Below are 24,364 nucleotides of genomic sequence, written 5' to 3'. Positions count from 1 at the left end.
TTTAGCCTGGAAAAGAGGAAACTGAGAGGGGATATGATACATGGGCTGTTACATGGAGGATGGAGCAAGCTTGTTTTCTCCTGCTCTGGAGGCTAGGACCTTGAACCAATAGATTCAAGTTACAAGAAAGGAGATTCCGACTAAACATCAGGAATAACTTCCTGACAGTAAAGCTGTTCAACAATGGAACCGACTCCCACGAGAGGTAGTGGACTCTCTTTCGTTGGAGGATTATAAGCATGGGTTGGAGGTCCACCTGACATGTATGACCTAGTTGAAATTCCTGCATTGTAGGGGGTTGGACTAGATGACCATTGGTATCCCTTCTAACTCTACAATTCTGATTCTCAGCCCCAAAAAGAACTGTTCCTTTTCAGGGATCCAGGCAGTCTGTGATAGGATCCTTGTACTGCTGTTTACGGTTCATGCTGGGAAGATTTCAAGGGGGGGGGGGGAACACCCTTCTTTCCTTTCCTTCTAAAACCTTCTGTTGCTGCACAATATAAAACATTCAAAGGCTTGGGCATGAGACTGACTACCCACCCCAAACCTGAGAGATTTATTGCTATATATGCAACATTTTCTTGAGAAAGGGAAAATGTACCCCTTTTCTTTCCTCCCTCCTGAAAAGCTCCCTACCATGGGATGGGGGGGGGGCGTGTTTAATGCAGTGCATACCCCATTGTTATACCTGATTCCCATACTATAAACCTCAATGGGCTCAAGCAAGCCAATTCCCTGTCCCTACCCCCACTTGAATGGACATGTCTAATATTCTGGTAGTCGTGGAAATGAAAGGTCCTTGTCACCCTGGTTTTTTATTTTTATTTAGAAAGTTGTGTTTTAATCTAAATACTTCTCCTGAGCACAGAAAAACTAGTACCATGTTTTTGAAAGGCACTATTGCACTTCCAAACTGATAGGTAAGGACTATCCAAGTTAGGTATTAAAATAAAATTAACTATTACTACTACTGCTGCCAGGGCCGTCTTAAGCTTATCTAGCGCCCTGGTTCAAAGATTCCTCCGGCGCCCCCCCCCCTTTTCCAGAGTTGTCAACCCAGCCAGGACCATCTTTAGCATATGAGGTGTGGGGTGTAAAGATCCGTCCAGCACCCTCCCCACCATATACTCCTGCTACCCAGATGGCTCCAAAGGAGAAGCAGTAAGGAGCCCACGGGCTGAGGGATCGGCTAGAACTTTTTGCCAGACTCCCCAGGATGAGTCTGGAAGGTCAGACGATGCAGGAGCGGGGTTTAAGGGGAGGGAGGAAAGGAAAGCAAAAGTTATCGCCCGCCCCCCAAGCCAGCACGCTCTCTCTCTCAGCACGAAGAGGAGGAGGAGGCAGCTGTCAGTTGCTGCCGCGGCAAACGCTGAGCAACGGAAGGGGAAAGGACACGGCTGCTAATTCATTCCTAGCCGCGATCTGAGCAAACACAGCAACCGAAAACACAAGACAAGTGGGTGGGCAGTAAGACCCTGAGGCAGAGGCAGGAAAGCTGCACACTGCAGCTATGTGCAGGGGGAAGAGCTGTGTCTTAGAGGGAAGAGGGATCGGCCTCTCCGCTCGCCTCCCTCCCGCTCTGGCCGCCCCTAAGGAGGGGGGTGGGCGAGCGGGGGATGAGGGGCGTGGCGCTGGAGCGGCGCTGGGCTTTGCGCGCCTTTCCAGCGCTCCAGCTCGGGCTTGGGGAGGCGAGGGCAGCTGGCTTGCAATCCGCCCGCCGGCGCGCGAGCGCCCGCCCGCCCACCTGCGGGGGCGGGGGCGGGTTGGGGAGGGGGCGCCCGGTATGCCGACGGGCACCGCGCCACCAGCCCCTATGGATGAGACGGCTCTGACTGCTGCTGTTATTGGTTCAGAAGCCTTCTGAAACTTTTTATTGTTCTTGTCTAGGAAGACAATAAGATTTTCGAGACAGTTTTATTTTTTAAATATAAGATTTCCACTCATAAGAAAAGTTCAGGTTGAAACTGAATAAATAAGTCTGCCAATTTCCCAAGGGTGAGGCCACTGCTTTCCCATGCCTCTTTTTAGCTACAATGACAATGACACTTTGATAGACAAGGTTACCTATTCTGACATAACAGACCTTTGCTGCTTAGCTGGCTTTTGTTACTGAGGATTAGTCTTAATGAAATTTATTAAAATTTAAATGGTATTATGAGTGCTATCATTGTACAAATGAGTGCTTAATTGTCTTTTTCTTCTTCTAAGAGTGCCAGCAATGACTTCGTAGATTAAAATCACCTTTGTGAGAATATCAGCATTTATCCAGTAACCACTGAAAAAACAAGGGAAGTGTTTGTTCAGTTTCTGCTAGCAGCAACCTATTGCCTGTGCAGTTTGTGGAGTGCCTCTCCATCATCTTCAGAGGGGAAAAAGAGTGCCCTGTAGGCTAAAGAAGAATAAAGTCTTGAGTGTCTGAGAGATAGAGACTCTAGACAAGTGAACATTTTCTCAGGAAACTCCAGTCTGCCATTATATTAACAAGGAAGTGTTTAAAAAGGTTTTAGGGACATATTAGATGGAAGAGACAAATAGCTATTCTGTTCTTGAGCAAGCTCTAGTGAAAGTGCTGAATAATGAATTAGAGCAGTTGTGATGAATCTGCAGACAAGAAACTTTCGACTTTCTCTCTCCTCTTCCCCCCCCCCCCCCCCCGCGTGCCTTTGCTCTCCTATGACTTTTCAGGTCCAGTGGACAAGCTCAAGCAGTTTCCTCCCCTTTGAAAGGATTTAGCCTAGGAATTGGCCTTCTGCCACATTTAATCTCTCTCTCATTCTTGGGAGGCAAGAGCTTTGCTGCAGGATGAGTAGCAAACAAGGAGAATATATCAAGACTAGGAGAGATGGTACAGTACAAGGAGGGGCAGTCACGCGCATAAATTCAACAAGATACGCACAAAATAATATTGGCCAAGTTCCAAAGATATGTGAAGTCACTTTTGTGAGTTCAGGGTGGAGGGAGGGGATGGTTTTCCTCAAATAGTTGCCCCCCCCCGCCATGCCACAGGCAATTGGGTAGCATTTATGTAGTTACATAGATGGGTGTGGTGTTTGTGGTGGCTTTTTAAAAAAATTACTTAGCAAGATGGGATGGCTATCCCATATGCTTGTGTGTGCTAGTGACCCTTCAGTTTGGTGTTTATCAGATCAACAATCATGTTTATTACACTCAAGTTTCCTTTATATCCTCTTGATACAGTTAAGGCTGAATAATGAGACCAGGTGATTGAATGACCTGGAAGAAGTGGTGACAGAATCCATCAAATAAAAAGGAAAGTAAATTAACTAAAATAACTAATATTCTACCTAGTGAGAAATACTTAGTGGCCTGGGCTACCAGAAATATCTGTTGCTGGCTGCTTGCTTAGAATACTTAAATTGAGAGATATAAGGTACTCTAGGTGCATCTTTACATTAGTTTACTTATTCCTCCTGTGCTTAAAGCAGCCTTTGCCAACCTGATTTCCTCCAGATGTTTTGGACTATAACTCTCATTGCTGTCTGTGGCTGATGGGAGTAGTAGTTAAATATCTGGAGTGCATCAGATTGGTGAAGGCTGGCTTAAATTTCCAACAGTTGTCTGAAAACAAAAACAAAACCTAGTAGCAATTTCCCATGGATGAGAACAGCAGGGTGCCATATACATCATCTACCAGTTATGATGCCCCACATACAAAATCCACCAGTTTTATGCATTTACACAAATGAATTAAGTAGAATAATGAAAGTTATTCATAGTATATGGTTCATATTTTTATTCCAGTTTGCATTTAGCCTATGGCAGGCTAGAAAGACAATAGTCTGGCAGCTGGCTCCTGATTTTATACTGGCTTTCCCCCCCCCCCCAGGCTCAGGTAAATCTGTACTTATGATGTAACCTCTACCATCTAAACAAAGTCTCATGTTTATGCAGATTGCCAAATTGGCACTGAGGTACCCTGAAGCCCAGTCACATCAAGAGTGGAATCTGGACAGCCCCATGTGTCAGTCCTGTGTTAAGAGGAACACCCTGTGCTTGTTCATCTGACAGGAATATATTCTCGTTTAATGCTGAATACCCACAATGCTAGCAAGATGTACATTTGTTGTTGTTTAGTTGTTTAGTCGTGTCCGACTCTTCATGACCCCATGGACCTGGCATGCTTTGGTCCATGGGGTCATGAAGAGTTGAACATGACTAAATGACTGAACAACAACAAATGTACATCCTGCTGGCATTGTGGGTGATGTACATCACAATGATCTTATTTTCAGTTGTTGATTCTGAGTTGCTGTCTGCTGGTTATTTTTTTATTTGAATTAGACAGATTTGGAAACTGGATGAGAGAAAAGTCAGATAAGTGATTTTAGTACTTATAATAACACAACTTCCTAATGTGTGTGTAATCTGAAGTGTAGCCTTCTTTCATCGTAAATGTTGCACAAATGAGTTTCATGTTTAACCAAATTTGCCATGCTGTTGGATTGGTGATAGATATAGTAAACAAGCAAAATGTCTTTCATTGCGGCAGTGGCCTTGTGTCCTATGGACTTTAAGGGCAAATTTTGCTGTCACTGCAACAATGTCCTCCAACATACCACATGATTTTTTTCCACATAGAAAACCAACCACATTAAAATGGATTGTTTTATTCAAATAATAAAATTGATGATACAGGTAACCTTGGCCTGTCTGTTGTGTCCTTCCAAGTTCCTTATGTAGCACCAGTACAGTTTCAATGATTTGGGGTGGGGTGGAAGTGGGGCAGAATTGCTGCATGCTAGCAGTGGATAACCTTTTTCAGCCAGAGGGCCACATTCCCTTGTGGGTACAGCTGGACTCAGAAATAGGAAGCACAGCAGATGTGACTCCTTTTTGCATGGTAGGGTATATTGAAGCCACTCTATGCCACTACACCCACCCACACCCACTCACCCCTCTATCTTCCATCCATGCAACCAAGAAGCATTATCACAGACATATTTCAGCCTGGCCAAAACACTTGAGGAGAGCACAGACCAGGGCCATTGAGGTCTGTCACATGGTGAAGGGGAATAACAGCAGGAGGACATAGCCCGGGGAGAGTCCCAAGGCCCAAATAAAAAGGGCCGGAAGGCCAGATTTGACATCTGGATCTGTAGTTCTTAATATCTGCTGTCAGCTGACAGAATTCCATTCCCTCTTCAAGGAAAGAACTGCATTTTCAACAGTTTAAACTTAGTGTTGTGCATATGAGATGGACTGTAGATCTTCTCAGGCTTCTTGTGGTGGTGGAGGTGGTGAGGTCTCAGGTTAGATGTTGTGGTTCTGTGGGTTTTTATTTCTAGGGACAGTTGAAGGCAGCGATGCTTCTGAACCACAGGAATGATGGGTAGAACACACATGACAAACAGCTCAGTGAGCATTACAAGACACAGGATACAATACAATTTTAGAGCCTATTTCATGGTGATGATGGCAGCAAAGAGGGACTATTTTTATACCACCATTGCATCTGCTCATTGCCATCCAGCAGAGCTTTCTTCATTTGCATTTCCAGAACAGTTTGCTGGAACCCTTGGTAGCCCATTGTGATATATTTACACAGCATTTGGCAGATAAAATTGCTTGCATCTGCTCCAACTTGGATGCTAGTTTGTTTCAGTACAGTTCTTTGCTCCTCTGTGTACTTTTGCTTGGATGATTTTCAGTTGTTGTGGTTTGAGGAATGGATAGGATGTTGGAGAAATGTGGTGTACCACTTGTGTACTCAACTTTTGTTCTTCTTGGCTAAAGGGAGTGACCAGCTGGGCCCAAGAGGTGGTCAATTCTTCTTTGGGAGAGGGGATGGTCAAAGCTACTCCTTAAGAAGCATCCCTTGGACTCTACTGATTTTTCCAAATATTGTCTCATTTATAACCTTCCCTTTTAGTGCTTGAATGAGCATTGGTAGCCCAACTCCAGACATCCCTGAATAAAGAAAGATTACTTGGATCCATTTCAGTCTGGTTTTTGGAACTGAAATTGTACAGCTTTGGTTGTCTTGATGGACAATCTTAGCTGGAAGAGAAACAATGCAGTGTTTTTAATATCATTGACCAACCTATCCTTGTTTCCATGCTCCAGTGGTTCTGTTCTTACTTTGCTCATTGATTCCAGAGGTGGTGTTGGAAGACTAGTGTTTTTGTTCTTCCTGAAACAGGCTGATCTTGCTACAGTTTTCCATCTATAGTAACCTCTAAGTTGCACTAGTGTTATATATGACCTATACATTCAGAGAACGTATCGAATTCAAAATACTGTGGCAAATTATCCTGATTTGCTTGTGAGTTGTTTATACATCCTCCCATTAGTTCATTCCATACTTTTTAATGCATTTTCTAACTGGGATTTTAATTCTCTCTTATTTATTGAACATTCATCCTGATTTGCTTGCAGGGTGTTTCTACATCTTAAAGTGCATTTGCTGCGCTATGGCAGTAGAGCGCTTTAATACACTTTAATTGCGCAAATCTAAAATTACAGCATATACTTGAACCCCTCTTGCAAAATAGTGACAGTTTGGAGGTGCCCCAAGTACAATTCATAGTGCTTCTCTTGTCATTTAAGTGTCTGGGTAACTTGGGGACTGGTATGTTTGTTGGATTCCTATTTTACTGGTGTTTCAGAAGCTACTGAAAGCCTTCATAATCTGCCTAGGTGAATAAAAATCTTTGCCAGCCTTTAATTTTTATCAGTAGCACTCAGAAATATGATGCTTTTGATGGTGTTTATCTTTTCTCTCTCTTAGTCTTGTTTCATTGATTGCTTATGACTGATGGTTTAAAAATCTGATTGTAAGGTGCCTTGGGGCCTAGAATCATCAAAATGGCAGGAATTCCTATGGGGACAATGACACACTTTCCCCTGCCCCAGTGACCCCAGGCATGGAGAATAAAGCCAATTGCTATCTGAAAAGTCCTGTGCCTTCAATTCCACAATCCCATTCCGGATTCCTTTATTTGGGAACTTGGGAAGCAGCTTTATACTGAGTCAGACCATTGTTTCATGTAATACAGCATTACCTGCACTGACTGGCAGTGGCTCAGCATTATTCTGAATAGGAGTCTTTCTCAGTTGTGCATAGGGATGCTATGGATAGAACCTGGGATCTATTGCACACAGAGTATGTACCATAGTTGCTACAGCCTATCAGAGAGGGCAGTGAGATGGAAAATACATCTCTGCATCTTGAGTACTCCAGCTGTACATTATTTATGATGGAAGGTGAATGCCAAGGGCCAAATTGTTAGTTCTCTCATGAGATGGACATTGATTGTATTTGAAATAGCATTAGGAATAGTTAAGTACAGTTGTGAATAAGTGACCAGACCTATCATTTAGTCATATTGCATATGTGTCTCATGAATGTACAGTATAAAATTTCACGTCGTCACATTTTGTTTCTATTTTAGATTGCTTGGCACAGTTCAAAAATTATGTTGATCTATAATATTTTAAATGGAATATCTTTTATGTACTTTAAAAGATTATTTAAAAAAGAAAGATAAATAATGATACCCATTTTTTCCTGAAAGGCAAAGGGCAGCTATCCCAGAAGCATTACAGTTCCAAGAACTCTTATGTAGTAACCCAACTGAGTTCAATGGCAAATCTCAAGAATGAATGTTTTGAAGGCTTGGAAATTATTTATTTTTATAAATAACATATATTTTACAAAGTTTGTTTGTTATACATTTGTACATCCCTTAAGATATTTCAGCCAATATTTTCATGATGGTTCCTAATATCAAGCAGCATGTTTTCATCTCTGTTTGGATATAGTTGGACATGATGGCAGACCGAACCTTTCAAAACTGCACCAATTTTAACCACTGATTTCAAAGCTTCACAGATTTTTTGGTTTCTTAGAATGCTTGGTATGAGGCTCCTAACGTAACAGCTATGCAATAAAAAGATTTATGCAGGCAACCTGTGCGTACTTACTCCAGAGCAATCGCTTTTTGAGCCTTTGATTAACTGGGACAGTAGCAGAACCTCTTACTGTTCTTGTTAATAATTGCTTTGATTGTACATTTGTACATGGATCTCCCTGGTAAATGATGGTAAATAAAAGTTGTATTTCATGTAATTCCATAGGCTCCATTTTAAAGTGTTTAAAACTATCTTCTTGAAGACTGGCTAAATGCTGATCCTTCTTTCCTTGTAATCGCCTGATAGTTTATAAACTGTCCCCTTCTCCATCTGCAGAAATATGTCCTCTTGTAGGAGAGGGATTTCTATAAAGCTTTCTGAGAGGAAAGAAACATGCCAATTAACAATATTTTCCATTGGCCAATCTCCAGAATAAGACTGTTGTTATAGTTCTTGGTGCAGTTTCCTTTTTTATGTTAATGGTTTCTTTCTTTCTTAACTAAATTGCTATGTAGCTGGCAAATAATTGAAAATAGACCACTCTTAAAATAATAATTTTGCTAACTGGAAAAAATTTGTTCATTTCTGTTATGCTGCTTTATTGCATGGGTTTTTTTCCCAGGCAGCTCTCCGGACAGTAATTTTTATGCCATTCCTTTAAAATAACTTGCAAGTCTTGCAGGGCCTTTTTAGGCATTCAGTGCTGTTCTCTGTTGAAAGGGCAACAGAGTTGGGAGATGTCATAATTTTGTTGATTAATTGGACCATTATTTTGGCTATGTTATTTGTCTGTATTAGACTTTATTTCTCTCTTGTACTATTTTTAATAACTCCTTCAGACAGAATTCCAAGAATGTTGGAAAAGCATGGAAGGAAGGTGGGAATGAATTACATTGCAGTCATATGTTCAGTTAACAGGAAACAATGCATTTTTTTGGGTAAATAATAACCAAGTGGAAGTGTGACAGGAAATACATATTTCTTCTATTGGTCATTCATAAACAGCATGTGAAGAAGCCAGAATGATTCCTTATCTCGCCAAATGGTTAGAGTATTTAAATGACCCACATGGGACATTTAGGAAATACCTGTTCTGGTTGCATGATACCTTTTCAGATGCACAGTGCTATCAAATTACCATATATGCTGAATCTTCATAGAACTATATTTTAAAAAAATGACTCGATTTGAATCATAGTAACTTTAGCTATACAGGAATAAAACTATATTTTCTCAATATTCACATAGGTGATTTTAAGTTCTCTTTCATCTTAAAAATCTCCCTCCATGCATAAACCTTGCAATTAAGGAGAACACAAGGCAATACAGTTTCTGCCTCATGTGCTAGCTTCCCAGAAGAAGGGAGATATTGGTGTGGTAAGCACTCAAGTCAGCTTTCCTTTGTTCTCCTCCTGAACATACAAAAATTATTAGGGGTTTTTTGCTCCCAAAACTGAGGTAGGGGGTGTGTGTGGGGGTGTGGGTGTGTGGGTGTGTGGGTGTGTGTGTGTGTGTGTGTGTGTGAGAGAGAGAGAGAGAGAGAGAGGCTGGAGGAGGTTTGGGCATGATAAAAGTTTTGAAATCCCTCAACCCTTTTTCATGCACTCCTCCATATTTGCACCTGTATCTTTCCCTGTTTTGCAATTTTATCGGCATTATCAGGGATCCCCTCCCAAAGCAATTCCACCAGGGATAATGTAAGTAGCATGTGGACCTAAGGGGGGGGGGAGAAGTCAAAGTAAGAGCAAAATTTTCTGCCCTCGCTCAAAATGGATGAACATTTTTAGTCCCCCCTCTGTTCCATCAGTAAAACAAGATTAAGAGAAAGGTCCATTGATGGGCTGTTTTGTTATCTGCAAAATAACCCTGTTTTCTTTCATTCCTCTAAAGCAGGGTGTGTGGGGGGTATTGTTTTTGTTAATATGTTATATATTTTTGTGTTTTTATATTGTAAACTGTCCTGGGATATTCAGATGAAGGGTGGTATATTAATTTAATTAATTGGTTGGTTGGTTGGTTGATTAATGGGGTATGCACAGTGTTACACAGCAGAATTCCAAAGAGCGAAAGTTCAGACCTGGCAATTTTGATTGCATTTCTACCAAAGTTGTCAATCCTTAAAAAACAATCAAAATGACAAACCGTAAGTTCAACCTGAATATAAAATCAAGTAACAGCATCTGAACTAAATCAGAAGGTTTGCACACCCTTCCTTTTCACATTAGTGCGATGCAGTACAATTGTTACGATGCCCAGAGCTTGCATATCCCACCCACCATGCAAGTTCCTTTTTGAGCATTATATTGGAAGCACATCTCACTTGTGTTTCCTCATTGGCTACTTCTTTAGAACATCTGAAGGCAATTGAAGGACAGTCTGTAAATTGCTCCTTCTCTCTCTTCTTCTTTTATCTGGATGGCAGGGGGAGATTCATGAAGTATACTGCCCCTGGGTGGGAAGGAGATGTTTTTAGGAAAGAGAATTGATTAAATAATCAGCAGAGTTTAAAAGCTGATTCATAAGTTTATATTTAGCACACAGGGTTCTGTAGTTGTATATAAGAATATTCTGTCCTGTAACATCAGAATGGCATACTGGCATGGTTTCTCCTGCCTGAAAAATGTGCCTTGAAATGTTTGGATGAAAATATACCCAAATACAATTATTCTTCTGGAATGATACAGCCAAGCTTGGTTAAAGGAGGGAAGACATTTTTATATGAAACCATAATATGGAAATTGACACCTAAAACATTTGCTAAGATAATTTCCAGATCTTAGCAAAGCAGTCATTTAAGAAGACAGTTCTGGCATTATTTAAAAGAGGCATATACTTAAAAATATGAACGAATAAAAATATCTCCTTAATGTTAACTATATGTTAAAGGAAAGTGACCTAGTAAAATGTTTTATCCTCAACTTCTAAGCAGGATTGGATTCAGAGATTCCTTCAGCAAAACTCCACTATTGGGATGCTTCTGTTGGAAGGGGACAGGTGGTTTTTGCCAATTCTCCTATCTGCCCTGTGGCCCCTGAAAAGCTGCTTCCGAGGGTTAGTGGACGTTCTGAAACAACATGGAAGGTGATGCGAAGGCTGCAGGGGAAAGGAAGAATTAGTGAAAATTGCTTCCCTGCTTCTTCCAACAGGAGCATCCAATGAGTGGGGTTCTACTAATGAGACCGTTAGATCCAACCCTATAAATTTATTAGAGTATCACTTGAACATTTTACTGGGCCACTGTCCTTTTAAGTTCTGTGGAAGAGCAATTCTGGATCTAACCCATATTCAGCATCACAACTGAAGCTTCTGGAGGCAAAGTATATATTTGTATTTGGTCTTATATAAACAAATGATTATAAAGTACTGAAGCTGCCAGGCCTGCTGTTAAAATAACTTGATACTTGCCACTGTCTGCGTAGCATGTATTTGATAATTATGTCCACATGGCCTGTTTTGTGACAAACACTTGGTTAGCTGTGTTTGAAAACATAAATTCTCCCTTCTTTTCTAGAGTACAATTAAGCTATTACTGAACAACATACAGCCTAGTGCAGAAACTTACATGACAGATCTATTTGAAAGGTCTGGCGCTACTCAGGCTTGTGATTTACAGATTCATCCTAAGTGCCACTGTCCATTGTGTGGCATCAGCTCAAGATACAGTAACAAATGGGAGATTGTATGGCAAGTGTACCATGTTAACTAACAGGTTAAGCTTTTCATCTTCTTTTCTCTGAATTGCTATACGTGGTGTGCTAGGTTCCTGTGAATAATCTGAGTTGTTTCTCCCCTGCAAAACCATAAAGTCCATCTTGGCTTTCTGACACTGACTAAGCTACTTGGATTAGGAAAACCTGGTCTTAAAAGAGAAAAATTGGATGTTCAGCAAACCCAGCAGATATTTTGAAACACTCATGGAGCTGATAAGAGTCATCGTAAATTTAAACATTACCTTGCCTTGCACGGAAATCACACTAATAAATGGCTTTGAATTTTTTATGAATGACTGAGTACCAAGCTTTACTAATAAGCCCAAGCTGTGGTGCTTTATATTTTTCTTTTCCTTTCTTTTTTCTTTCTGGCTAAAGGATGCTGCAGAGAAAGCACTGATGAGGTGTCATATAATTTTACAAGTTGCATAACTGCTTTTAACAACTAAACTCTCTCTGATTAAAATAACAATTGAGCCTGTAATTTTTCTGAACAGCTGCTGCTACAGGGGGTCATTACCTTGGAGAGCTTGGAAATAATTGTACTCCTAATACATGAGTTATGTAGTCTCATGTTTTACAGCAATGCACAAAGTTTAAAGCCTATAGTAGAATGTTATTTGAAAGCTGTCAAACCATGTTAAAAAAGACTGCATCGTCAAAGGCCCTTGTGGCCAGGATTCAACATGTAGCCTTGTCTTACTCATTATAAAATGCATGTTTATAAAGTTCCACAGAGCATCCAATTCCCAATTCACTTATATCAGCAAGACTTAACTTGCTCATTAATCTAAATTCTTTTGCAACTTTAATCTACATGTTTAATTAATCATAAAATGAGGCGGTAAGTAATTTCAGCAATGTGTGGCTTGTTATCAGATGCATTTAATCACTCTTCTGTGAGCTCATTTGGAAACACCTGAAGATGTCGAGAGCAGTTTGAATAAGCATAAATTATTCTTTGTCAGTGTACTTCACCCAACTAATAAGACATTAATTTAAAAAAGGCAGTGTTAGTCATTTTTAGAGCTTCACCAATATTTTTAGCTTAGCAATATAACGCTAATTGTATATACTGTACAATACACAATATAGTGTCCGACAGTGGAACAGGGAGTATTATTCAATTCATTTTCCTGTTTACATGTAATTACTCTGCCTAATCTTAGGTTGAATGAAGATTAACCATAGTTATCAAATCGTAAGTATTTAAATGTTCTTGGAACAAGCGACTAGTTAATTGAAGTCATAAAAGCTACTAGATGATATAATAACAGTTGTAAGATTGCATCTTCTCTGTGAATTTACTTTTGTTTGAAGTACCTTTATGCAGTTTCTTTTTTACTATATTGAAAATATAGCCAAATATGAAGAAGTAACTTCTACGAATTAGGAAACACATTTTAATATAGAGACTATTGATCTGATCTTGACAAACTAGCAGGGCATAACAGAACCCTTTACAAGGCAATTGGATGCCAATCCGCAGTTTAGTGTACTAATTGGAAAAGGTCTCTCTTGTCTTGGCACTTCTACTAATGCTACCACAGTGCCTTCAGGGAGAGGGTTGTGCATGGTATCCTCAGCCTGTTAGGAGCTTATGCATTGGTTAAATAGCTGCACAGATCTCCAGTTACTATAGTGCTGTGCTGCAGTGCTGCCCTACTGTGTTCTGAATAATTTCCCAGTATACTCCTGAACCTAAAATCACCAATGTGAACTCTTCCTTTTCCTTTATTTGAGAACTTGTGGCCAGAGGCAGAGGACTATGTAAGACTGGAGACTATTTATCATCCTTTTCTCACCTTTCTTTCTTAAGACATGGTCAGTGGAAATATTCCTAAACCAAAGAAGACACTCACGACCTCAGGCTGATATTTCATAAGGGTGAATTATACTCCCCAGAGTGTTAGACGTGGATGAATTAAAAATGGCATTTTGGGGGGATGTCAGCACCTGTCCTGTTTCTGCCTTGCAAGGGTTGACATTCTGTAAGAATAATTATTTCTTTAGAAAGAGATTTGTTGACCTGTCATGGATCTTCACAAACACACATTCTGGTGACCACTCCTTTGAGCTCTTCTAGATATTGCAGTGTGTGTGTATTATAGCAGCAAGACATTATTTCTGCTGTAATAATTTTACACTTCCTGCAATGTTTTCTCTGCTCCATCTTTTCTTAAGGCCCTGTTTTCTTTGACTGTGTAGTGCTCTAATAAGATCATTAGTCAGGCACACTGTCTCCATGAACTCTAAAAGATGCTGCAATTCTGGCACTGCAGCAATACACTGTGGTAACTGATCCCTCTCTACCTTTTCCTGCTGACAAATTGCCCCTTGTGATCTCCACAATTTGATGTTTATTTTAATCCTGTACTCCTCTCCAGATGGAAGACATCACAGAGTGCTCGGCATCTAAAAACAGTAAAGCTTTTGCAATGTCATATAGTTCCGACTTGTAGGCTGGACAGTTTAACAACATTCAGTGAAAGCACATGAATAAAACTGTGTACATATTACATTTAGGATCTGTCTGAAAAACCAACCACAAACTTACAAAATATATGAGCTACTTCTGTGTCTTTCTGCATGCAAGAATTTATTTTTGACTTCTTTACTTTGTAAATGAAAATAAAACTCATGCAAGATATATGAACTCCTTTAGACTAAATGGTGTTTTGGTTTGGTTTTTTTTGACAAAAGGAATAGAATGATCCATATTGGGGAGTAAGTGCCTGAATTCTATAAGGGAGCTACATTGATTCAGTGTGGAGAAAGTTCCATTAAGACTTCAAGAGAGTAAAGGTGGAAACAGATGACCACTTCCATACGATAACAACTTTTAAAAGACATATGCTACTAGAGGGTGATCAAGCCACAACTAAGCACTTTAATGCATGCCTTACACTCTCCCATTAAAATGAGAACAAAAGAAGATCTAGATGATTAGACCAAAGGTTCAACTAGTCAAGCAGTCATGTAGATTAAACCATTAACCTGTGGTTGCTATTATTTCACAATTATTCAAATCTAGGTATATTGGGGTGTAGGCATGGTAATAATGCTTGGGTTGCTTTGTCCAAGTCAACTACTCTCCCTCCATTCCCCAGTTTACCATTCTAAAAATGAATAAGGTAAAAAAAAAGTGCTTAGTGATGGTAGTGGTAGTAATACTACTACTAATATATTTTTACAAATCAGTTTTAATAACTCTTTTCAGCTGTCATTTTTTTTTTACTCAGTTAAAATAGTTAGAAAAGATTGATTAATTTCATTGGCTCATTAGAGGTTACTATTTAGCTGAAAAGTATGAAATCTGTGTAATTTATCAATATTTTATAATATTCAGAATCCTGTGTTTGCCCCAAGTATCGAAAGGGCAATAGCAGTAACTCTATGGTAGTTCCTATGGATCACACACCTTTGGACAGAGTATGGTCAGAAGCCTTCATAAAATCAGTACTGAAATTGTATCGTTACTGGAACTGACTTGGAACATGGATCTGTAGATGCTGTCTGGCTGAAATTAACACAATAAAATATTCCCGATTTCCCAACCATTTTGGATAATAACACGTTTATGGAATGCCATTTTTATGTAACCAACTAGCTGCTTTCTGTCTCTTAAAGATAGGCCAAAATAAGTATTTTCACTGCTGATTGTCAATAGCTGTGAAGGAAGCGTACCTTCAACTTGTTTTCTGTCTTTGTTTTTAATAGACCTACTAGATGCTGTCTTGCTGGCTTCTTCTCTGATGACACCTATCACGAGATACTGCTAGAGCAGAAAGGCAGCCTGTGACGGGGCCAGGTAACATCTGCATGCTCATCTAAATGTTCTAATCAGTGGTAAGGGAAATGCTTTTCTCACCTGCCATATTTTCTTCCCTTAAAATATCTTCATACTCTAAGTGTATTTTCTAGTTAGGCGATGACCTAGATATTATAAAAGAAATGAACATTAGAAATGGTGTTTCCCTTCGTTGAATGCCACCATTGTTTGGAGAGTACTGTCTTATTCTACTGTACACATGTACATAGGCAGTATTAATTTCATTTATTGCATGTAGACCTCTCTGCTGAGGCAGTCCCATGAAACATCCCACACTGACTTTACAATAAGAAATATCAACACTAAAAACTCATAGAAAAACCATTTGAAATCCAGTATAGATACAGACTAAGATAAAGGCTTGTTGAAATAGGAAATAGGCACCAAAAAGAGATATGGCACCTGCCTGGTATGTAATGGGAGGGAGTTCCAAAGGGTAGGTTTTGCCACACTAAAGGGTTTATTCCTATGTTTTATGTAACAGACTTTTAGGTGAGATGGTATTTGTAGGAGCCCCCCTCCTGCAGACCTCTGTGATTGGTGGGGCAATATTTTAGGAATTGATGCACACTTTTCTAAGAATTAACTCTCCCTTAAATTAAGCTTCCTACTTCAAGGCTGGATTTAAAATTTAAGGTTTTGAAAACAATATCCTGGATGCATGACAATTCAGCATAAGATCCATTTAACTGAGCAACTGTGTTATCCAAAGGTTTAATTACATTCTAGTTACCAGTAGTCTGAAAAGGTAGCTCAAGCTTATTTGCAATGTTGCAGATCCCTTCCTTTCCTCTCCCAGTACCTCTGTCAGGTATGGCCCTCTAGGGAACCTGTGGAGATCTGCAAAAGTTATTTTATTGTTTTATTAAAATTTTAATTTATTAAATGATGTCAAAGTATAAAAAACAAACTTCTCTGCAATGAATTCCCCCTGCCCTCTGAGCATAATCTGTAGTATTGTACTCCATTTATCTAGGGCTGGAACTGATGAAATAGTCTATTTCTCTTTGTACGATATCAGTCAATGTATCAATTTTGGCAATCTCTAAAGCCTTGATCAGCTTTTCCTTCATAGATGGTATTGTTTCACTTTTGCAGTGCCTAGCCAACACAATCTTGGCAGCAGCAAAGAGCATGTTCATAATAATTCAACTTTATGTAAAACTGCTTTTTTATTTTCTTCAATACCATGGTTTTTCTTGAATGTAAGTAATCAGCGTAAGAGGGGAGGGAGAATCAAGATAGATGCTTTTGGTGCTAAAAAGCAAAACAAGACAAGTGACATTGTAAACAAAATAATAAATGCCACTTACTACTTCTGTGGGAGGGACGCGGGTGGCGCTGTGGGTTAAACCACTGAGGCTAGGGCTTGCCGATCAGAAGGTCGGCAGTTCAAATCCCCACGACGGGGTGAGCTCCCATTGCTCAGTCCCAGCTCCTGCCCACCTAGCAGTTTGAAAGCACGTCAAAAGTGCAAGTAGATAAATAGCTCTGTTCTGGCGGGAAGGTAAACAGTGTTTCCGTGCACTGCTCTGGTTCTCCAGAAGTGGCTTTGTCATGCTGGCCACATGACCCGGAAGCTGTATGCCGGCTCCCGCGGCCAGTAACACGAGATGAGCGTCGCAACCCCAGACTCGGACCTGACTGGACCTAATGGTCAGGGGTCCCTTTACCTTTACCTTACTTCTGTGGGATGGTTAATGTTTTGTGTACAGTTCTCAAAGGAAACCCAACTTCTGCTCTTTCCCAAAGGTCATGGGGCAACAGACATAGTTTATCCCATTTTACCCCCACAACATGGCAGAGAGTGACAGAGTGTCTAGTCTAGAATGTCTTGAGTTCTAGGTGAATGTGGAATTCTACCTGAGTCACCTGTGAGCTTTTAGAAAAGAATGCTTCAATCAGTTGGGCCTAAAGAATGAGAAAGGGGGTGTGGTATCCTCCTGGTGACGGCACTGAGCACCTGTGGTGCTGCTGCTAACCCCAAACTCCTCTGACCTCACAGTTGCAGTGCAACCACCAGGAAGTCACCACTGCCTCCATCCCCACCATAGCTGTCAACTTTCCCCTTTTTCTTGCGGGGAATCCTATTCAGAATAAGGGAATTTCCCTTAAAAAGGGGAAAGTTGACAGCTATGATCCCCACATGCCTTTGCTCTCTCCTGAAGAGGAGAGGTGGATTTGGTTTTGTGAGGATGCATTGTCTTGAGGTTAATAAATTCTCATCCTGTACTAAAAAAAGCGAAACCTTGCATTATACAGGGATGTTTAGTGGACGTGCATTCCCCCTTTCCCACTCCAGAAGAGCTACATCCTTGGCTATGTAGGCATAACACACTTGGGTTGGGAGTAGCAGCCTACCACTCTATGGCACAGTGGGATTAGGCCTAGGAAGGGTGTGATCTTTACTTCTTTGCAACTCCTGAAACTCCCAGCCCCAGGGTTGAACAGTATAACAAGACTCCTCTTTCAGGTTGGCTGGATTCCTGAACAAGAGCACTCTCCTTAGAGGGTGGGACATACACTGCAATATTTAGTTGCAAATCCCACTTTGTTCTCCTGATTTGTCATTTATCCAATCACCCGAAATGAATCTTTGAAGAAGTAATTTGATTAAACCAATGTATATAAAATCTATGCACAAAGGCATAAAGGAACATGAAAGATATTCAATAGAACTTTTAAGAGACTAAGTTTATTCTCGGGTTAAGTAGCGTTTCCGTTCCATGTGATACAAGAGGGCACAAATTAACTCTATATTAGAAGTCTGGTGTCAGCCTCTTGGCATGTGTAAAAGCTAAATGGATACGGAAATGGTGATACCAAGTAGTGACCAAAATGACATATAGGTGGCCATGTGACCTACGGTGTAGCGAACAATCCACTGTTTGAAGTGGTCCTATACTTGAAGGAGTGTTAGGTCCACTTCAAATTTAAAGATAAGGAACCATAGGAAGGGAGAGTAAGGGCTTTGAAGCCAGCTCCCTGCAATGCTGGATTTTTTTTTTTTGCCCAATGTGGGGCTTGAACCCACAATCCTGAAATGAAGAGTCTCATGATCTACCAACTGAGCCATCCCAATTTCTATTTGAATTATAGCAATTAGGTCGTAATCTGCATCTTCATATGAATTAGCACATGTTGATGCAAATAATTATCATTCTTTCCCTTTTTTGTGATGCATAAGTTGCCACCCTAATAGTACCGTATATGTATATTGGAATTTGCTTGTTTGTGGAATTCCCACCCTGTACAAATTAGACAGAGGTGATCTTTGAGTTCCTGTTGAAAACTTTTTATTTAGACACAACTTTCCAGAGGTGTGATCTCAGTTATGCTTCTTGTAATCTTTAATTTGTCATTAGTCAGTCACCTGAATGGATTATCTGTATTTATTCAAATTTTAAATGATGTTTTATGTTTGGTTGTATACGCTGCCTTGGTATATTTTATGGCAGTATATAAATACTTTTCTAAATTAATACATACATTTTGGGGATTTTAAATGGTTTTTTAATACTGTTTTTATACTGTTTTATTGTTTATACTGTTTTTATTGAATTAAGGTGGCAGACATTTCTTTGGTTATTGCAGCTCAAAGCAGTGTTGGAACATTATTGTGTTGGCTCCAGACTAACAACACAATCCAAAACCAAGACCCTACTGGGATGTGAGAGTTTGGATTTGGAGGAACTTGGGCTTTCCTGGTTGAATTTGGGCTCGGCTGGGTCTATGCCAGAAAAGTGTCTCACCCCAGCTGAGCTGGAGATACATTTGTGAATGTCCCTGACCTCGTCTTAACTGGTGGAACTTAAGATGATGGAATTTATGTTGACACAAATCCCCAAAAAGGGGCATGGCAGGGTTGTGGCAGGAGCTGGACAGGGCAAAGAGAGACTAACATCTATTCCAAACTCCTTTCAGTTCAGTCACATGACCTAGTAGTAACCCACCACTTACAGTGGTGTAAGTCAATTTCCTCATGAACAGAGTTTAGAATAGGGGTAAATCAACAACTTAGATAGACTTTCTGTTGTTAGGATTCCTTTGATAGTAACTTAAGTCAATTGATTTCAACGGGTCTACTTATAAGCATGATCCAATTCATTGCTTCAGACTGATAGTGGTCTAACTAAGAGGTAGTTGTACTTTCATCATACATGCAGTTTAATTGGGCTCTTTGGGAAGGAAAAAAGACTCTGTCTGTCCAAAAGTACTGAAAATGCTTTTGTTATTCTCCTTTCCAAACGCTAATAAATAATTATTTTGCAGGAATGCTTATAAAGATTTTTAACATTACAGCACAATATAATTCTGTACTCTTTACTAACAAAACTCATATTACACCTCAGTTTTAATAAGCACAATTGCTATTGACTTGTTCTTAAGGGTGACACCATTAGTCTCTGGATTTAAATCATATAAATAATCTAAAATATTACCTCCTGAATATACTATACATTGAGACAATAATGCAGCACAAATTTTTTACCCTCTCCTTTTCAAAATTATAATTATACAGGGTCATTTGTCACTTTGTTTGGTGTGCAAAACATAATTTATATTCTTGACATACAACACTAATTCAAAAGAAGAGCCTCGTTTAGATGATAAGGTGCAAAGTGATGTGGCTTGAAAATCTGAAATGAGCTTTGTGGGAAATTAAGGTGCTCTTAGTACTTAACTGCTCCTCAGTGTGGTAGATGGAGTATGGTAGAAACACAGTCATGACCTGATGTGTGACCTGAGGGCTTAGAAGTTGGTCTGTGTTGGTGGGGGAGGGCAGGAAGAATTTGATAAAGAAATAGGTTTGGATAGAGGCCGGTTAAGTTCTAGTTCAGGAAGGCTTGGTGAAATGTTTGATGAGGAATTTGAAGGAGAGGAGGGAGATGGGTTCAAAGAGTGAATGTAGGAATAAGATAAACCTTTCTTAAACAAATAAGCTTAATAAAATAACCATCAAAAGCATAAAATTTTGGTTTCTTGAAGTACGATTATGGAGCAAGTCACACATATGATGAAAACAGAAATATTGTATTGACTTGGGGAGAAAGAAGAGAATTAAATCCAGACTCTTTGAATTCTTTCAAACTGTGCCACTGATTGTGACATTTTGCAACATATCTAAACTTCTCTATTTGTATGCATATATTTTTAAAAACACATGTCTGAATGCTTCTTTGGATTAGGTGTAATACAGCATCTTGAGATAATCATATATTCATTGTAATCCTGTTGTTATGGTACAATACTGCTGCCCCAGTAGTCCTATAGAACTTTACCCACTGGGAAGGCAGGACTGTGAGCCTATAATGAGGAAATAGGCAGTGTGGTGATACATGGCTTAGGGTACCACTTGACTAAAAATTGTCTTTTTAAAAATTGGCTAAAAATTCCCTGTGAAGATTCCCAAGTGGTGACATGATAGGTGGTTGTGGGCTTCTGACCCTTGATTTACATTAGCCCTATGATGACGCACTCTCCTGGGCTCCTACACTCCTTGTGTGAGTAAAAGTTGCCAAATACAAATACAATGGAATACAAAATGTCCATTTGTTTTGGAAATATATTTATCAATTACAAGATTTATATCCTACCTTTCAGGACAAATATCCTCACAAGGTGGCGTATAAAACCAATCATACAAAAACATGAAATCAACAGTTTAAAATTATATGGATGGATGGATGCAAATAAAAATGCATTTAAAAATTCACTAATAAAGAGGACATAAGTACTTCATAGGAGATAATCTTCTATAAATAGGGGGCCAACACTGAAGAGGCTCTGTTTCTCTCCATGGGTTTGCATGATCCATGCCTTCATGGTGAGCCTGCTAGACCTGGCTGCTGCCTACTCCGCAGGCAAGGGAGAATGTCACTGTACAAGGTGAAGGCAAGGTTAGGTAATATGTGTTGGTCATTATCAAGCCAGAAGTAAGCTCAGTGTGGTTTTGCTGATTTCAAAAGCAGATTTGAGCTGGATGCTTCCATAAATCCAAGGCTTTGCCTTGTTTGATCTGTTGATGTTTAAGAGGTGTCTTTGAAACCTGGCAGTCATTCAGAAGTTTTTTACTTTACATTGAGCTAAGTGGTTGTACACAAGATGAATCCTTACCTCTCCCCCCCCCTTTGTCTCTGTCTCTGCACGCTCCTCCCCCAAAGTTCTTAAATCAATTTTGGCTGAAACATGATGCTGGCTGTAGGCAAAATACCTATCTGTGTACATGTAATACCGTATTGGCCTGAAAAATAAGCCTCACTCCATGCCCCCCCCCCAATTCCGACCGTGAAAAGTTAAAGTGTGGCTTAAATTCGCGACCTTACAAAAATGTGCTTTTCCAATATCGCTGCTGAAACAGACATATGGTAAAACGGAATGGGTGTGAGTGCCTGATGAAATTTCAGGGAGCAGCTTATATTCGAGTGTTGTTGCTCCCCCCCCCTTGAATTTTAAAGGTGCGGCGTATATTCGGGTGTGGCTTATATTTGGGCCAATACGCTATGTGGTTACATCCCTAATGTTCTCGCCATGTGTGCCAGCAGTGTTAACACACCAACAATCAGGAGGATGTGCTGCAATGGATGGCTTGGGGGCACATGGTGAGAGCAAGGTAGAGCAAGATAGCAACTGTATAGTGTATACTTAGACTACAGGTGAAACTTGAAAAATTAGAATATCGTGGAAAGGTTCATTTCTTTCAGTAATTCAACTTAAAAGGTGAAACTAATATATGAGATAGACTCATGACATGCAAAGCGAGATATGTCAAGCCTTTATTTGTTATAATTGTGATGATTATGGCGTACAACTGATGAGAACCCCAAATTAACAATTTCAACTTTGGGGTTTTCATCAGCTGTACGCCATAATCATCACAATTATAACAATCAAAGGCTTGACATATCTCGCTTTGCATGTCATGAGTCTATCTCATATATTAAACTCCAGTAGCTAATGAAAACAATTGCTTACATAAATGGACTTTTCCACGATATTCTAATTTTTTGAGTTTCACCTGTATATCATTCTTTCCCATAATGTGTAGTGATAGCTGCCAACTTGGATGGTTTTAAAAGAAGTTTAGGCAACTTAATGAAGGATTAGGCTATCACTGGCTACCGGCCACAATAGCTAGTACTGTTGGAGGCAGTACTGGGCAGTACTGCATCAGGAAGGAGCATTGCGGTACTAAGGTTGTGCTTGTAGGTGTCCCATAGGTATTTTGTGGAACAGGATGCTTGACCAGCTGGGCCCTTGCCTGATCCAGTAGGGTTCTTCTTACATCGTTACCTACCTAAAGGGCAAGTGCTTTGCTGGTGACCAGTATCCAATTTAAATAATCCCTGAACCACATTTTGCTTCAGTTTGTTCCTCCTATCACAGTGTGTAGCAGTTAAAATTCAAAGCACAGCAAAATCCAGCTGACAAAAAACCTACTTCTGAAACTTGGCTGTAAGAGGCTGATGCTTATTTGCGTATGCCAAGATATTGTTGGAAAAGTTTTCCTCCAAGTGGAGAAAACTGTCAGAGAAACAACTAATTAATCCTTGCCCCTTTATAGCTGTGTAATGCAATGCATAACTAAAAGTCCTGTTAAATTAATTAATGATTTCAATTATGAACTTTTCCCCAAAATGTTATGATTCATATCAGGCTGATGATGCAGTGACCTGGGAGTGTGAAATTTGAGCTGTGCGCAGAATTGCCAGTTAATTGATTCACAAATTATTTAAAGTTTGTTGCACCCAAGGGAGTGCTCACATCCATGGCAGCTACTTCATAGAAGGGACAAACTTGTTCTCCTTTTCAAGGCAGGCAAGCTAACAACCATGATTTTGGTGCTGCTAATAATTATATGGGAAATTCTGAGTACCCTGCTGCTGTGATGGTTGAAAGAGAGCTTCAGATTTTCATGCTGCAGCAGTGTGAACAGTGTGTAACAGTGCAATATATATCATTTAAGCAAAGTTTAAAAGTATCCACGAGAAAAGGTGAATGTCACGCCGAATCACATGCAACTATTTTTACCATTTTGAATAACTCTTTTAGTTCCTCACCTCATCCTCATTTATAATATCTGTTTGCTTTTGCAATAAGTATTGTTCATTGCTAAAGAAAATGAAGGTCAATGTTACTGCAATTGCCATAATTGAAGAATATTTCATATACTGCTGCTCTTAACTTGCAATTTCATTGTACAGATTATCAGTAATTATAGGAGCCTACCTACTGAAATTCAGAGTGGTCAAGCACAATATTTCATAGTCTTTATGCCTCCCTGAGCTCAGGATTTTAAAGAAGTACGTCCTGCAATATTATACAGTATAGCTAGAACAAGTAATATTGTTCCGTGTCATTGCATCCAATTTTAATATTTTCATCTATAACATGGGCAACAAAAGCTTGAAGCATACACAAGATAAAAGAGAAGCAGGTATCAAAGAGTGTTAGAGCACTGTAAATATTTTATAATGCTTTATTAAAATTTTATTAACACTATTAAAATGCACTTGAGTTGACTTTAACATTGTATAATCTGACCATTGTTATAAACCCCTTTGTGAGTGCCACCGTTTTTTACTGAGGCAAGAGAAGAAGTTGGCATACACATATGTAGATTTCAAGAGACCATGAGCTGTTAATAGTACTTGGATGTGCATGCAGAACTATGAAGGGGTGGGCAACACTAGGGTTTGGAGTATCAAGCTGTCATCCACAGTTTTGGGGCTCATTAGGTCTCCATGGGTGAGGACCAAGAAGTAAGAAGGTAAATTAGTCTGCCAAAAGATGAATTCCCAGCTTTTCCTCCCCATTCTGGTCATTCATCTCAGCATCTTTCTTTCATGATAAAGGACATGTCTTTCCCCGAAAAATCATGGGAACTGTAGTTTGTCAAGGGTGCTGGGAATTGTAGCTCTGTGAGGGGTAAACTACAGTTCTCAGG

At 39.8% G+C, this 24,364-nt stretch overlaps 1 protein-coding gene across 7 annotated transcripts in view; it reads left to right on the top strand.

Moving 5' to 3' along the window:
• Positions 1-24,364, top strand: part of SOX6 (SRY-box transcription factor 6) — a 413,675-nt gene that overhangs the window by 77,263 nt on the left and 312,048 nt on the right. For 6 of the 7 annotated variants that reach the window (XM_033153469.1, XM_033153452.1, XM_033153460.1 and 3 more), the window contains one exon: positions 15,306-15,396. The exons of the other annotated variant lie outside the window; for it this stretch is intronic. The gene's annotated coding sequence lies outside the window, so the exon portion shown is untranslated. The remainder of the gene's footprint in view (positions 1-15,305; positions 15,397-24,364) is intronic. 7 annotated transcript variants of the gene reach the window in all.

The sequence above is a fragment of the Lacerta agilis genome, chromosome 1 (assembly GCF_009819535.1).
Source record: "Lacerta agilis isolate rLacAgi1 chromosome 1, rLacAgi1.pri, whole genome shotgun sequence".
NCBI classification, from domain to species: domain Eukaryota; kingdom Metazoa; phylum Chordata; class Lepidosauria; order Squamata; family Lacertidae; genus Lacerta; species Lacerta agilis.
This window is presented reverse-complemented; position numbering and strand designations above follow the sequence as displayed.